This window comes from Pelobates fuscus, chromosome 5 (genome assembly GCF_036172605.1).
Source record: "Pelobates fuscus isolate aPelFus1 chromosome 5, aPelFus1.pri, whole genome shotgun sequence".
Classification (NCBI taxonomy): domain Eukaryota; kingdom Metazoa; phylum Chordata; class Amphibia; order Anura; family Pelobatidae; genus Pelobates; species Pelobates fuscus.
Genome location: NC_086321.1, coordinates 5,401,361 through 5,414,584, shown reverse-complemented (window position 1 = coordinate 5,414,584; position 13,224 = coordinate 5,401,361).

The following is a 13,224-nucleotide window of genomic DNA, read 5'->3' as shown; positions in this document are numbered from 1 at the left end:
TGCTAATACAGACACGATGACATTCTAGTTTTGGGCACCTTTATACGTAAACCTTGTTTTAGTCTCACTGCTATCATTTATCCAGCATTGGCTGCACAGTTTCGGGGGAAACTGCTCTGTGCTTCACAGAGGTTCACGGCTAGCTCAATGTACCCTATATACTTGCTTACTATTTACAATCTGACAGTGTATATCATTGGCAACACTTACTGATGAGTTTGTTATATTTCATCATATATGCTTATCACTGAGCCTTTTGTTTCCACATTATTTACCTAGGCTCTTTATATCCAGGCATTACCTAACACCTTCCTTTCATACACACCGTCATATACATATAGGATTTACATCCTTTATATACCAGGGCACCTTATCCCCCCCCCCCCCCCATTAATACTATACATCTATCAGGCGTGTGCTCCAACGTATAATATATATATATATATAGTGCAACTCTAGAATTTTTACTCTTAGCTATAAAGCTATGCTTTTCATTTAAATTCATTTATTTTAGGTTTTTCACTGCATTTTGTTTGTGTGTTACACTCTGGGTGATTGCTAATTTTCTGGCAATTTTTAATACATTAAATTCTATCCAATAAATGATTTTTTGTTTTCATTTTTATCTTAAGCCTCCCATGGGTATTCCAGTAACTCATAGTACTTCTCATGTGTTTCTAGTACCTTAGCACTGGTATACTACCTCGATTTTTTGTTTCTATCATTATATGTTTTACTGGCCTAAAACACTCATATTTGTGTTCAGCGATGTCACACAAGTACAGCAGTACCCCCTTGTACAGGTTTGATGGGGATTTGGAAAGTTAGAGTCAAATATAGGGCTTGCCTATTTCAATTTGCCAGATTGGTTTGCTGAGCCTGTGTTACCTTTGAGACCGATTGGCAGCCCAGGAATGAAACTTACCCCGTCATGGCATACCCTTTGTAAAAGTAGACCACCTTGGGTACTCAAAATGGGATATGTCCAATCTTTTTAGCACCCACAAACCCTGGCCAAAGTTAGTGTTTATATTTTTTTTGCATTTTTTTTAAAAAAACAAACTACCCTTTCACCAGTGATACAATTGTCATTATACAATTTACTGCTCGCAGATGTGGTCTGTGACTAAAGCAACTTCGCCACTGGTTTTTGGAGGGGCCTGTTTGCCAGTCTCCTACCCTGGGACTATGGGCCCTGTGATACCCCATGTTCAAAAGTAGTGTTTCTGCCCCTTGGACTTTTAACTGGAACAGATTCAAACATGTGGCGGCGGCCATCTTAAATTGTCCAGCGGTGTTTTGTCATCGAGTGTATGGAACCGTTTTGGGCATGGGACCATGTGCACGGTGGGGCAAAAATAAGACCAGGAAATTCCTAAACCCCTGAACCTATCTGGGTGATTTTTGGATATGTTGTTCACCCAGATCGGGGCTATCAGAGGATATGTTGTACTTTGGGGTACTCTTTGGGGTTTGTAAAAATGTATGTTTTTTTTTTCCTGCTTAGAGTTAATTGAGTTAGTCCATTGTATTCGTTAATTATATCACAGGCAGAGGAGAGGGATTGTGTACACTGTATGGGAGTTACTGAATGTAAGACTATGTTTTTATTGGCTTGCTGTTCCTGTGCCCCACAAGGTCCACCTGGGTGGTAACCTTGTGGGGAAAACTGTATAAAAGACCAAGCTGTTCAATAAACCCTCAGATCTGCTGAGTTCCTGTTTTACCCTCAACATAGAGCCTCGTCTCATGTGTGGGGGTAAAGGCTGCATCTACACTGTGGATTGCTATGCTCTGTATACTCCCCTGGCTATAATCACTAAGCTCTTTTAAGAGCTTGTTCCTGCTACGCTCTCTGGAGAAGGAGAGGTCTACCCAATGGGAGCTGGATCCTGGTCTTGGGTCCAGAGTGGGTAGAAGACGGCGAGACCCCAAACAAGCTGCTGCGGTTCGTGGGGTCTGCAGTGCTTATGGTGTCTGTTGCGGTGCTGATAAGCACTGGGAGCATCGATTGACGGAGGGTCTGTTACATGGTCCTAGCCCAAACTAGCTCCAGAGTGTTTGGTGATTTTGCCAGTCAACTTTCAGGGGCTCCTGCATCCAAAATACTGAGTACTCCGCCTGGCTCTCAAGGAGCGTTTGTTCCCCTTAGTCTTAAACACTTTCCCTCAAAAAGCACTCTCCTGGTGGGTCGCAAAGTGGTTCAAAACACCGGACAAAGTTGCCCAGGTTAACTCATGCCGAAAACAGTTATATAACATTCGCAGTTAAGTACGGCTGAGGTGACTGGGAACCAAGGAGTCCTCGTGCTGAAATTAGTTTCATAGTGGTCGTGGCTAAGTACTGTTGAGGATCGTTCATGAGTTGGTTCATGCGAAAGGCCATCAGGGAGCTAGAGTTCAGTTCTATTCATGAGAAGGGAAAGTGCCAAACCAGGGGCACAGAGGGAAAGCTGCTAATGGCGGCTGGGCAGGGTTACTCCCGAACTGGGTCTACGTCCTGGACCATAGTTGGTGGGCAGCAGGTCAACGTCCGTAGAAAATATCGTTTGTCACAAAATACATAAATGTATATGTGTGTGTGTGTGTATATATATATATATTTGTGGTCAGGGAAGAAGGCCATATACAGCAACTTATACCTATAAACATTATTAGAATATACTAAGTCGGTTGAGGTGTGCCGAAACCGACGTACGGGTTGGCCTGTAAATAAAGAGGGCTAACCATATAATAGCTTTCCTTTGTGGAGAGGTGGGTGGGGCAACCGGAAGTGACCAAGCGCTGTCAGCAAGGTATGAAAGGAAGTAGTGGGTTTAAATAGGCCGGCTGCAACCCCTCCCACAACTCCAGGCTCCGCCTTCTCATTTGTGGTCAGGGAAGAAGGCCGTATACAGCAACTTATACCTATAAACATTATTAGAATATACTAAGTCGGTTGAGGTGTGCCGAAACCGACGTACGGGTTGGCCTGTAAATAAAGAGGGCAAAAAGAGAATTTATATTCCACACTTTATTACGTATACACATATATCATTAACATTGATTCCTCATTTAGCCAATTGTGTGAACGCAAGCCTCAATTCTTTCTCTGGTTGTGGTATGTAACGATGGTATGCCGAAGATTTCCACCATCCAAGCCTTTTAATAATATGAACTGGTATGTTTTGGCTGGAGGCGGATGTGGCTGCTCCGATACGAAATGAGTGGCCTGTATAGGCTGCGGGATCGAACCCGATTCTTGTGAACAGTAATCTTACGTATTTGACGAACTTTGAGGTAGTCAATGGTTGACCGTGTATGGTAAGGAGAGGAGCTTGTTTAGGTTGGTCTGCCCTACCTGCCATGTATATATTGAATAAATGTACGGGGCACCACTGATTGCCGGTTGGGTAGAACTGAATGTCAAGAGGCGGTCCTACTTGATTGGTTTTTGACTGTTTTAGCGATAAGGTGTAGTGATCACCTATTTTGTTTAAGTGTGATACACGCAGCATATTTTCCTTGTTATTGATGTTATTAAGTGTGAGTTCGTTAGGACGCATAAACCCATAAAAGGCCAAGTATATGGCTGTTTTGAGTGTGTTGTTGGTTTGACTGTCGAAGGGTTTGGTGTCTAACATGTCTGATAAGGCCCTGAATTTTTCTGCGTCAATTGGTAACCGTGTAGTAGGTTTAGGGCTGTCTAGGCGTTGTATGCCTTTTAGCATGTTTTTTATGGGATGTGCGGACAGGAAGTTTTTTATACCAGGATATGTGTTGCTTACATAATGCTGTATTCCGGTTAAATAAAGTTTTATGGTGTTGTGTGCCAGTTTCAAATTAAGGGTATAGGATCAGCGCTGAGTGCTCTAGAGGGGAATAAACAAGAAAAGACAAGCTGCAACCTATGGATATGAGGTTCCCTCCAACGTCCTCAAAAGAGAAATAGCAAAAGTACAATAATAGGTCGCGCTATACAGAAAGTATAACAATACGTAGATAAAAATATATATGTACTCACATTTAATAAATAGGCAAACAGAGAGTAAAAATAGATATGTGTATAAAAGTCCCAATATATGGTAAAATTCTTGTAGGTTCCAGTAGGATAGTAGAGACTTGATGGTGATATCAATGAGAGGCTGGGTCTTCTATAGACCGCGGTTTCTATCTGCTGGTTGCTGTCTGGGCGGTTGTTGTTCCACTCTGCACCTACTTTGTCCATCTTCACGGCTTCACCTCCACTGTGGTCTTTTTTGAAGATCCCGACCGCAGTGTGAGAGAGTTGGAGTTCCCATAACGAGGGTTCATCTGGTTGCTCTTTGATCCGCCCAACATCACCTTTATTCTGCCTACCCAGGGAGGACTTCCGGACAATTACTGGTTTTTTTTTCATTTTATATTATTTCACTTAGTATTATTGTTTCTTGTCTCTTGTCTTTTATTTTTATATATCTCATTTATTCATCTTCTGGTTATATCTACCTCAGGTGGGGGCCCACACCGAGGACAGATATATATTTTTTTCCCATTTATTATTATTATTGTGTTTTTTGGTATATAATTTGTATCCACCCTACCTTCACTTAGTGATCAGACCTCTATATATATATTCTTTATATTGAGGTTAGTCCATCTTTTTGGCCATTCAGTGCAGTTAGTTTGTGGATACAATTTCTTTGCCTTTTTTTATTTATTTTTTTTGTTATTCTGTTTTATGAGATTTTTGTATTTAATTGTCCGGTTAAGGTATAACAGTGGTGATCGGAATTAGTCCTTTGCTGATTTATTTTTTACTTAATTAATAAATTATTTTTGATAATTTTTATACTATTTATCTAGTTTTATAATCTTAAGCGCACACACCCTATTTTCCATTTCTGAGTATATAACTCATCAAGTCGCTAGAGTGGGTGTGTAGCTGCTACTCTTCTTTTTTATTTATTTACTGATTTATTTGTGGTGTTATCACTGCATGTACCGTTTTCTATAAGTTTTTATGTGTATAAAAGTCCCAATATATGGTAAAATTCTTGTAGGTTCCAGTAGGATAGTAGAGACTTGATGGTGATATCAATGAGAGGCAGTAAAAAACGCGTTTCGCCACACAGGGCTTTATCAACTGGCAATAAAGATTATTGCCAGTTGATAAAGCCCTGTGTGGCGAAACGCGTTTTGGCTATTTTTATATATATTTTTTACTGTATTAATAAAGGAATATTGGCTTTTTTACCTTTTATTTGCCATATACCTTTTATTTTACTTTATTTTATTCATTTATTTTTAACCTGGTTACACGTCACTTTGGAGCCGACCATCGTTTAAAGAATCCTAGGTGGGGATTGTACCACCCACGCCATCATATTGAGCAGTATATCCTGCTCATGCAAATGTGAGTACACCCTTTACTTCTCAGACTTATTTATAATTATACAGTGAGCACTATATTTGGTCTCTATCTTTTTTTCATATCGAGAAATTATCCACACCTATATCCCGACAGTGGGGGGTCAACGCCACTGAATGCCAACTACACTTGAGCGAGTACACGCTCTTGAATAGGTGAGTGTAATACCTCCCGAATACACACTTTATTTTATCTACTCAATCACAGTTTACACTATTGGAGTTTCCTCTATCCTTTCATTTACATGTCCGTCATTGAGACAAGATCCCCTCAGCTATAGAAGACCCAGCCTCTCATTGATATCACCATCAAGTCTCTACTATCCTACTGGAACCTACAAGAATTTTACCATATATTGGGACTTTTATACACATATCTATTTTTACTCTCTGTTTGCCTATTTATTAAATGTGAGTACATATATATTTTTATCTACGTATTGTTATACTTTCTGTATAGCGCGACCTATTATTGTACTTTTGCAGTTTCAAATTAAGATGGCAAAAAGAGGTGAATGCCACTAAGGTACTTAACCCCTTAAGGACCAAACTTCTGGAATAAAAGGGAATCATGACATGTCACACATGTCATGTGTCCTTAAGGGGTTAAACAGTAATGATTCGTGATACCGTATTCGGTAATGAACTTATGCAGTAAGATTAAGGCACGGTTGTATGTGCGTCTGGTGTTTGGGGATAGTGAGGCTTGTATTAGTGTTTTCCCATGTTCCATGATTGTTTTTAGTCCAGGATGAGGTCTCTGAACTGCGGTGCCTTGCTTGGCCAATCCTCTGCTGTTGGGTGTAGCTGTCTGAAGACCTGCAATTTTGAACGGGATAGTGCGTCAGCTGCTGTATTTTGGTGACCTGGTATGTGTATGCAAGTCAGGAAAAAAGTGTGTGTGGCTGCCAACCATGTGAGTCTCCTGACCAGGCTCATGATGATTAGTGATGAAGACCTGCCTTTGTTCAGAATCTCGCAAGCCGCCGTATTGTCGGAGTAGCACTTGACAGCTTTACCACCCCATAAGTGGCCCCAGACTTTTGCTGCTGCCACTATGGGGTAGATTTCAAAACGTGCCGAAGTTTTTGTAAATGCGGGTAAGCCTACTGCTTCGCTAGGCCAAGCATCCCTCAACCATCTATTCCCGAAGATGGCTGCGAACCCTGTTTGACCTGCGGCATCTGTCCATAACACTGGGGACTCTAATGTTAGTGGTGGAATGAACAAGTTCCTCCCATTCCAGTCTGACAGGAAATGGTGCCACATAGTCAGATCTGCCCTAGCCTGACTGTCCAGTGTAACCCTGCTGTCATCGTTGGGTAAATCGGGTAACAACCTGAGGAGACGTGATATGAAGGCTCGTCCCTGTGGTATTATTCTCATGGCGAAGTTTAGAGAACCCAGGAGTGACTGAAGATCCTTCCTCGAAGTTGTACCGTTATCGAGAAATTACCCGATCTCTACCCGGATTCTCTGAACCTTGTCTGCTGGCAGGCTGGCTTGCATGGCTGCTGAATCTAAGTCAATACCTAGGAAGGTTAACTTGGTGGTGGGGCCCATAGTCTTGTTCTCGGCCACGGGTACGCCTAACGTCTTGAATAAGGCCACCGTCTTGTTGATGCTGTGTGGTATCGTGTCTTGTTTTTCTACTGTTAGGAAGTCGTCCAGATAGTGTATAACCACTGGACAACAGCAGATATTCAGCAGTAGCCAACACAGTGTCTCTGCAAAAATGTCAAATAATTTGGGGCTACTTTTAGCCCCAAATGTCAGTCGGTTAGCGAAGTAGTATAATCCCTTCCACCAAACTCCATGCAAATGCCATAGAGAGGGGTGCAGAGGGAGCAGTTTAAATGCATTTGAAATATTTTACCTAGCCACGCTGCCCTTCCTGCTTCCAAAATGGCCTGTATTGCATTATCAACTGTGGCGTACTGTAATGAAAACTCGGACGAAGGTATAAGTGAGTTTAGGCTTGGTGTGGTGCTTGAATGAGGGGCTGACAAATCAATAATCAAACGTGCTTTATTGTTGTATTTGCCCCGTGCCACGCCTATTGGGCTGGTTCTCCAACAAGTGAATGGTGGCCTCGTGAATGGCCCTAACATGAAACCATTCCCTACTTCGGCTTTCAACAGTTCGTCTACTGTTGTTGGATCAGTAGTGGCAGATTGTAAGTTTCGGCATTCGATAGTGCCTGAGGGCAGTGCTACCAACCCTGTGTGAAACTCTTCTGTGTAACCCGTGATTAGAAATTGTACCAAGTCCCTGGATGGATGTGAACTAAGGTAAAATGCCAGTGTATCTACGTTGACCTCCGTCAGTCATTTCTTAGGGAACAAACGGTTAGGGCACATCGTTTTGGCGTGAGCTCTGTGGCAGATGGTGCAGACATGTAACAACCTGCAAGCGCTGAAGCTGCATCCACCTGCATTAAAGTTATTACATATCTGCGCTTTCCCTAGGAAAACTATTGGCCTACCTAATTTATCCTTAAATGTCCTTTGGTCCGTATTATTGGTACCTGGAGCTGCGTAGCTGGTAGTAGGAAGACTTGGTTCGTTTGGGCACAAATTGGTGGAATGGGAACTGGATGCACAAATTGCACAAGACGGTGGAACGAGCCCGGCAAAATGACGGCAAAAAAGTTCCGTATCTAAATGCCTCCAGTCTGTCCTTATGTTGAACTGTACCAAAGCTGCTGCTGCTTTAGCCGAAAAAGACTTGTGGTACTCAAAAAAGGTATGGCCACCGTACTTGTGTCCCAGATCCACCAATTTGTGTAGATACAAATCCAGTTCTTCCCTACGATGTGGAAAACTGGTGCATACAACATCTCTATATATCCCAAAAGCTAGGACAAACTCCGGTATGGTTAATTTTTTACTTAGTCTGGGGTCTCTTGCTTTCATTACCACTGACAGATCCCCATAATTAAAGGTCTTATTCTCTATCACGTCTTGGGATGCTATGAGAAGGGAAATAAGGTTGACATCTTTCCCTTCTAAAATGTCTTTCCTAATGTTAGGAGGTACCAAGTGTGCTGGAGTGATGATATGAGTGGTAGGATTTTGCGCAACTTGTGTCCCTGCCACATTACCCTGTGCTGCTATGTGTTCAACCTCTGGCGTGAGATTGATGTCTGGTGCCACGATAATTGGTTCGGGTGCTTCCAGTCTGTCCATTCTCTGGCTGATATTACTAATGGACGCTAGGATCGATGTCATGGTGACTTGTAGTCCAGCTAAGGTTTCATTCATATTATCCTGTGAGCTGGATCCTGGTTGAGGGGCCTCTGGGGTTGTCATCATAATCCTATAAAGTTCGGCTTTTCTTGCCGTGGCCGGGTATGGTACACCCCTACGTCTTAGTTCTGCCGCAATTTTCGGAATAGTCCATGACCTCAATGAACATGGACTATCTGAGTTCTCGGCTGCTGCTGGGGCCATCAAAGGGGTGGGTGGCCTAACAGGCGTGCTGGGAGGGGAGACGTCTTCTGCTATGTCAGATGCGTGAGACATCCTATATAAATGACACAAGTGTTTGAAGCGACTTGTCAGTAACTAGTAGTAGCTACTGAAGCTGTTAACGTAATGTTATTTGCGGATTGGACGATAGGGCTGTTATTTAGCGTTTGTCGTATGTATGTGCCACCGAAGCGTTGTGGCAGGAAGGTGGGCCTCGTACGTCGTATTACGTGATCTGGGAGTGACTTGTGGGGCCCTCTCTGTACTTTGGGTTGAGTACCGTGGAATCTATCTAAGTAATATGGCTAAAGAAATTACCACCGTATTGAGTGTAATTTAGACGTTAATAGTCGTGATTTGTGAGGTTTATAAAATTATCAGTATTTATCTATACCCAACTATCGTGTTAGATTCTATACCGTGTAGTAGGTATAATACTTGACTAATACGTACCTGATGCGTTGATGTTTAGGTTACGGCTGTACTTGTATATGCCTAGTTTGCTTGACCTACGATGAAAATATTCAACGTAAAACACCCGTATAAGCATACCCCTTCCCCTTATTGAAATAACCTGTAAATACATGCTTATTACCTGTCTCGCACCTAAACGTTTGGTCCTATTTATTACACATATTATGGCCAAGATGTAAAATGTTCTATGATTCTGCCGACTCGTAATAACCAGCATTGGTCTTGAAGATTCTGTAACATATGAGGGTAAGTTGTAACGCAGCGTCCCTTATTGGTTTGGCATAATTATCGTGAATATCTGGTGTGTATACTTTAGGACAGTAATCCACTATTAATGTCACCAGAGTTATACTCCATGAACGTACCGTATTTATCAGGTTTCTTAATACTGAGTCGCTCCCGTGTAGTAACTGTTTGCAACCCGCCTAAAAAGGACATGATATTATCTAATTAAAATTTAATTACCGCTGTAATCGTATGTTGATGTATCCGTGCATTTATAACAATTATTACCATATGTCCCATATTATATTTTAATAATAACGATATGCCTTACTTGTCTATTAGATAACCCCTTTTTTTTTTTTATTATTTACGTAGTGACTGATGTGACATAAAAGGATTATGCATGGTGACATAATTAAAATATATATCCATTTATATGACATACTTTTAACAACTTCATTAAACTTAACCCCGTTTAACCCCTTAAGGACACATGACATGTGTGACATGTCATGATTCCCTTTTATTCCAGAAGTTTGGTCCTTAACGGGTTAAAATACAACTTTTTTTTTTCATGTTATATCGCTGACTGCCACTAGATGGCAGTATAGAACCAAATTGAGATTGCTGAATGAATTCATGCGGTAGCCTGATTTAAAATCCGTATGATTTGGTACCGTACTGTTGCCTGAGTCAGACAGTAATTGTACCCGCCGTATTGTATGAGTTTTGCTCTAGTAATGTAATTATGTACGTGCCCGTATATAAGTAAATAGTATTTGGGGAACAGAGTATAAATTGGTGCTGCTATCACCAAGTGTGAATCACTCCAACACACAAAGAACAATACAGTGAAAGATAAAAATGTGGTGAGAGCACTCAGAACATGCAAAGATAAAAAATATATTACCAGACTTGATTAAAAATGGGAATATCTAGAACAATAAAGCACAAATACATAGAGTAATATTGTCATAAAAGAGATAAAATAAAAAATGAGACTGGTTACACTCACATATTACTGAGTCACTTTAAAAGCTGACTCAGACTTAGGGCTTTAGTGGAGATGAGACTTCTTCAGCTTTAGACGTCCTGTACCGGTTATGTTTGGTCTGCACTGGGAAATGATTCTTCAAATTACATGGGGGGATAATGATTCCAGATTAAAAATTAATTTTCCAGATTTTTAATCTGGAATCATTATCCCCCCATGGCCTCAATATTGACTTTGAGATTAATTCATGTATATAATTTTACAATTTTATATGTAATTTTATAAGTTTTTTAGATGTGGCTTTTTATTATGTATGTTTTAAAAAAAAAAATTATTTTTTTAAAAATATTAATAATCGTGTTTTGCTTCCTTCCTAATAGGAATATAATATCCCTATATTTATGTATTACTATATGTAGAAAATAAGTATATATTCGTTCCTTTTTTCCCCTCGAAATATCATTCATCACTGTCTTGTAACGTGTAGTTTAAAGGACTGGCAAATTTGTATAGTTGTGGACTTTGAAATATGGCGCCGGTATCACTTCCGGGTCCGGCGACCAAAAGACGTCATGACGCAAACCGACGCCGGGACGAGGACTGATGACGCAGACGCCGGACGTCATGACGCAACGTAACCGAAGGACGCTTGGAAATGACGAAAGCGGAAGAGACATAGGACAGCGACGAAAGGGCGCCAAATTTGAGAATATTTAAGAAGACTCAGGAGATGAGAAGACCGGACCACTTGAGAAAGGCTGAGAGTGCCGAAACGCGTCGTGGTATTGTGCTTTCAAGGACGTTTTTTACCTGTATTGGATAAAGATAGATGTTACTATTTTTTTAATATCTAGTTATTTTACAATAAAGAAATTTTATATTGGATCTTGCTTCCTGGAGTAATTTGAAGAATCATTTCCCAGTGCAGACCAAACATAACCGGTACAGGACGTCTAAAGCTGAAGAAGTCTCATCTCCACTAAAGCCCTAAGTCTGAGTCAGCTTTTAAAGTGACTCAGTAATATGTGAGTGTAACCAGTCTCATTTTTTATTTTATCTCTTTTATGACAATATTACTCTATGTATTTGTGCTTTATTGTTCTATATATTCCCATTTTTAATCAAGTCTGGTAATATATTTTTTATCTTTGCATGTTCTGAATGTACGTGCCCGTACTCACGATTTACCGGCCAGTTAACCCCGGAAGTGTGACCCGCCTTTCCGGCAGTCGTGATGCCGTCACCGCTCTGTTTACCCGCCGAAAGTTACTCCCGCCGTGTACCTGCTACCGCCGTTTAGTGGAGTGGGTCTCGCCGTCTGGACCGGAACCGGAAGTGACCAAGCGCTGTCAGCAAGGTATGAAGGGAAGTAGTGGGTTTAAATAGGCCGGCTGCAACCCCTCCCACAACTCCAGGCTCCGCCTTCTCATATATGTATATGTGCATGTATATATAAAAAAAAAATGATTTTCTCACTCCTCGTTCTCGGGTCCTCTGCCAGAGGCCAAGGAGTCTGAGGGTTCTGCCCAGTATCTTAACTGTTCCTAGAACTGCACTGTTCTGGACAGCGATTTCAGATGTCCCACCTTGAATCTGTTGAAGCCACTCCCCCAACTTTCGAGTCAGAGCCCCGAGTGCTCCTATCACAACTGGGACTACTGCCTTCACTTTTAACATCCTTTATAGTTCTTCTTTCAGTCTTTGGTATTTCTCCACCTTCTCATGTACCTTCTTCCTGATGTCATAGTCAGTAGGTATTGCCACATCCACCATGACTGCAGTCTTCCATTCCTTGTCTACCACCAAAATGTCGAGTTGGTTGGCCAGTATTTGTCTGTCTGGATCTTGAAGTCACACAGGATCTTAGCCCTGTCATTCTCAACTACTCTTTGTGGTATCTCCCATCTGGACTTATGCAGGTCCAATCCACATTCTGTGCAGATGTTTCGGTATGCAATCTCAGCAATTTGGTTGTGTCTCCCCATGTATGCTGTTCCTGTTAACATCCTACTATGTGCTGGACTGGCTCAGAGGCACATTGTGTCGGGCCTGGTATGGTAGACACCCACTTCTAATGATCTGGTGATGAGTGCCTGTTCCTGAGCTGCCAGGATTAGTGCCTCAGAGCTATCTTTCAGTCCTGCCTTTTCCACCACTGGAAGGACTTTGTAATGTGAGCCACATCCACTATCTGCCAGCGGTATGCCCCATGGAGAGGTTTGTCTTGCCATGCATCTTTTTCTGCATCCTTTATCTGTTGTTGTCTCAGACATTCCCTTAGCGGTTCATCTTGGGAGCCATCTTCTTGGTATACTTGTGGATGCTCTGTGTTTCATCCAGGACTGTGGCCTTGACACTCAGCAGGGCCCGACCTCCTTCCTTCTGGCCGGTGTTCAGTCTCTGGGTGCTAGATATCAGGTAGAATCCTCCATTCATAGTGAGTAGTTTCTGGGTCTTGACATCCATGGTGACCAATTCTTCTCTTGGCTATATATGTATATGTGTGTATTCTTATGTATATGTGTACATATTCATATAAGGGTATGTGTAGGCACATTAGCACATGTGTAGGTACATGTATTGGTGCTTGTGCATGGATGTACGTATAGATGTGCATGTACATATATTTGTGCATTTGGTTATATTTACTTATATATTGTTGTATATACTTGTG